Genomic DNA, 4,188 nt, shown 5'->3' with positions numbered 1-4,188 from the left:
CATCATTTTAGGTGGGGGAACTTGCACAATCGGTGGCTGACTAAATACTTTTTTGCCCCACTGTACTTCCCCTTGTTACATCCTAGGTAGACTGTACTTTCTGAGGCAAGGGCAGTATTATGGAGTGACTTAGCCTTGTCTAACTTCCAGCTTTTTAATAGGGAAGGAGAAACTCCTTTCTTCTATTTCATTTTCAAAGTTATGTTTGAACAGTGATTGTGAAAGAAAGAAAATACGTTAGATTTCACTCCGTCATTATAAGCTCACATAAGCCTGCAGCCTTTGACTGTATTTTGTTTTTTTCTTTTATTTGGTGAGGGACAACAGTCTGCTTTTACGTTGCTAAAATAAAGGGATGAGTAGAACAGCCATCATAATGAACATAATGAGTATAAAAATGTTTTAGCTACCCTCTCCAGTGCAAACATTCCTCCGTCTAACCTCACAATACAAAAAAAGAAGGCCGTCGCTTCCCTGAGCAAATACCAAAACATCACCATATTACTAGCTGTCAAGGAGAGGTGCACTGTTGTTCTAAACACAACAGATTATCACACAAAAATGACTACACTCCTCAGTGACAACTATACCTATGAAGCCTTAAAACGAGACCCCACAAGCATCTACAAAAACAAAGTCATCAGTTACCTACAACAGCTTGTAAAGGATAAAATCACTGACTGCCCTGTACAGTATACCACCATCTGCCCAGGGGATGCTATACCCTGTATGTATGGTGTTCCAAAGAACTGCAAAGAAGGACCCCCATTCATACCCATTGTAAGCAGTATAAAATCAGCCACCTACAATGCCACTGCCCCTTGTGGGGAACGCACCACATCATATCAAAAACCCCACCGACTTCACCAACATGGTCCAGAGACTTACACTGGATCCATAGTGTCCATAGTGCATACCTACAGCTGAGGCTGCCTTACCACCACATATTTTAAATGCAAAGAGGGTTTCTACAGACAAAAACCATGGATGAGCCATTGGCTCCCAGGTGTCACCTATTGTGGCCAACCTTTAGATGGAAGAAGTGGAAAGTAAAGGACTTGGCTCTTTTAAAGGGGCAGCACCTAGCCACTGGTACAGATACGTGGCTACAAGGATTTCACATCAAAATCCAAACCCAAGAAGGAGAAGCCTTCACTGCTCACATCAACTCAGTGGATAGAAACATAAATTCACCAGGGAAGACACAAAGGATAATAGTTTGCTGTTTCTGGACTGAGCTGTGCACACTGAGGGAAATGGAAACCTTAACACTGAAGTTTACCGGAAGCCCACACACATGGACCAGTACCCATTCTTTGATTCCCACCACCCTGTGGAACACAAACTTGGGGTATCAGGACCCTGCAACACCGGGCAGAAAACACTCCTTCTAAGCCAGAGCGGGAAAGAAATGAAACACACACACACACACACGTAAAGAAAGCTCTTTTGGGCTTTCATCAAATCAGCAAAGATGCACAGTTCAGGTCAGACGAAGAATCCAGAGTCCAGCTGATTTTGGAGAACCCCTGACTTTTAAATTTGCACAACCACTAAGTCAGCATGGTAAGAGATTCATCTGATAAAGTGAGACAATAGCTTCACTGAAACAAAATAAAAGTGTACATTTCAACTATCTTAAGTAGATATGATATCACATCAACTCTGGGCACATTAAGGCTCCTTTTTCAATCAAAAAAAAGCATGGTTGACTGGAAACTCCAGCAGATGTTTGCCTGCTGGAAGAATTCAAAAGTTACAGGAACATTTTACTGGGAGAATGCAACAGAGTGTAGCAATATATATAAGAAAAGGTCCATTAGTGTAAAAAATCAGTGCAGTACACATCAGCATCAGAGTTGAGACGCTTCTCTGAGCCGCCCAGTAATTCTGATAGCTTGTCAGTCCGACTCAGGATTTTCTTTGGACAAATAAAATTGACAGAGTGCTCATTTCAGTTTATTTTCAGGTTACTGCACTCTCTGAAAACTCATTACCATCTCATGACTCACTTGACAATATTGTTCTAAAACTGCAATTTTAGAGACGTTCGTTACTCTTTTGTGTGTGTGCGTTGTTATGTCATTTGTCAGAATTAGTTCAGAGTTAGCCTTGGGTTATGCTACTTTTTTCTTTTCTCTCTCTTTCTTTTATTTTTAATACATCATTTTTAGCTTGGGGAAAATGTTCTCTGTAATTTGGCCCTGTAGTCAAGGATATTAACACAAAACAGATGAAAAATACTGTATAATGTGACAAAAACATGCCAATGGAAGGAGAAAAAGATATATAAAAAATTGAAAGGAATAAAACTGAAAAGGCTGTGAAGTATTTAAAGGTGTTTAGATATTTTTACATTGGAAAGCATTGCTCTTGTTTTTTTCTTCTCCGGTATTCTAATTCTGATTCTGATGAAATTTAAAACAAAAAAAGTTGTTTTTAAACAGAATGAAGGCCATCTTTCAGCTGCTCCCTTAGTTCAGAGGTCACCACACCAACTGTGGATCTGCATCTTTTTGATTGGGTGCAGATTTTGACACCAGATTCTCTTCACGAGGCAACCTTCACAATCACTTGGGCTTGCAATGCCCTTTGACTGGGTATGTGTCTCCTCACAGGCCTACACCACAGAGTCACCAGCAAACCACCAAACATTTATGGTTACTGAATGAATATCTACAAATAACAAACCCCACTTAAAATCCCCTTTTTACTAAACTTACACATTTCTGCTAAATATAATCATAAAAACAACCATTAAGAAAACATTTTCCTCTCTAACTGCGAGTGTGTAAGTTTTACTGCAAATGCTGATTAAAAGAAAATCCAATCTTTAGGGGAAAAGGATATTTTGTTCGAACAAAACAAAATTTAAGTAAATCAAAAGCAAAGGAAATGTCTGTAGTCCCAGTTACCGACAATTTGGTCACCTTTCCCCCTAGTACATGGATGAGGAAGTGGGCAAAATGTTTTTCGATTAATAACGGCAAAACAAAAAACTAAAACTAACTAACTAACTAAGAGGAATTCTTTTGAAGAAAAAATGAAGTGAAACAAATAAAATCACCATGGCAACTGTTAAACTGAAGTCAATTCAACCCTATTTTATGCAAAAATTCAACCCTATTACAAAAGGCGATTATCTAACTTTTACACAACAGGATTTGCTTTACTAGCAGCAAAACATTAAAAAAATGATTTAAAAATTAAATATCTGAGACTTTTTTCAGCCAGGACACAGATACTTGCTGGACCTCTCCTGTTGCCTGTCAACTTCAAAACAAGTGTAATAACCTCATACACTCTCCTGGACAAACACTTGCTTGCCTTGTTTTTGGTTAAAGCCCAGAAGCTTTGTTGTAATTAAGTAGCACCATGCTGAATTAATTCACAGTGATGTCTGTGTTGAAGCGCACTTGTTCAAGGTCGGAGTGCTTTCAGTAGTGAAGCCCAAAAATCTGCTTCGGTCTGAAAATGCGTGATTTTCGTGAGACTGATACTCCCTCTTCCCTTTGCATCTCTCAACAGTTAGCAAATTTTAACTTCTCCTCCCATCATTTCCCCGTGCTGTGCTTTGGTGCATGATGCTGGAGACACAGTGAAACAGATGGGGACAGGGAGGGTGGGGGGGACTTAGTGCCCCCCCCCAAATGGGGCCCAATCTGCATCAGGAGCAGGGACTGACAGAATAAGGCCACAGGGTGGAGAGACAAGCACTGCAACCAGATCCTCCCGGGAGTTAGGCCACCACGAAGCCACCTGGTTCCCAATAGGGGGCTTGTGAGTTCAAGCATCCATGGCCAAAAGTTCTCCACGCCAGCTCTTCTCTTCTGTTCTGCATAGGTGTGTTTGTGCCTGCGGAGGAGGAGGAAATTGATGAAGGATGAAGAGGGGAGGGAAGGAATGGTCAAGGATAAGAATGAGCAGGAGGCAAAATGCACTTCTGAGCCCTGGCTGTGAACATTTTCACTGCAGACCCTAATCTGACATTTAAATAAGTGTCTCCTGCTTAATTTTACTGCCTCTATGTTTTGTAAATTGCCTCTGCAGGTGTCTGTTTGTAGTAGGTAATGGAAACCAGACGCTGTTTGACCGCTATAGCCTTTTTTTCCCTCTACGATTCCTAATTCATAAGTTAATGCCGTTGGCTGGAGATAACGCTGCCTACCACACCATCACCCCCCCCCC

Source organism: Haplochromis burtoni, unplaced genomic scaffold, assembly GCF_018398535.1.
Source record: "Haplochromis burtoni strain Fernald_Lab_line unplaced genomic scaffold, NCSU_Asbu1 Contig_170, whole genome shotgun sequence".
Taxonomy (NCBI): domain Eukaryota; kingdom Metazoa; phylum Chordata; class Actinopteri; order Cichliformes; family Cichlidae; genus Haplochromis; species Haplochromis burtoni.
The sequence above is the reverse complement of the archived record's forward strand: the minus strand, read 5'-3'. Positions refer to the sequence as shown.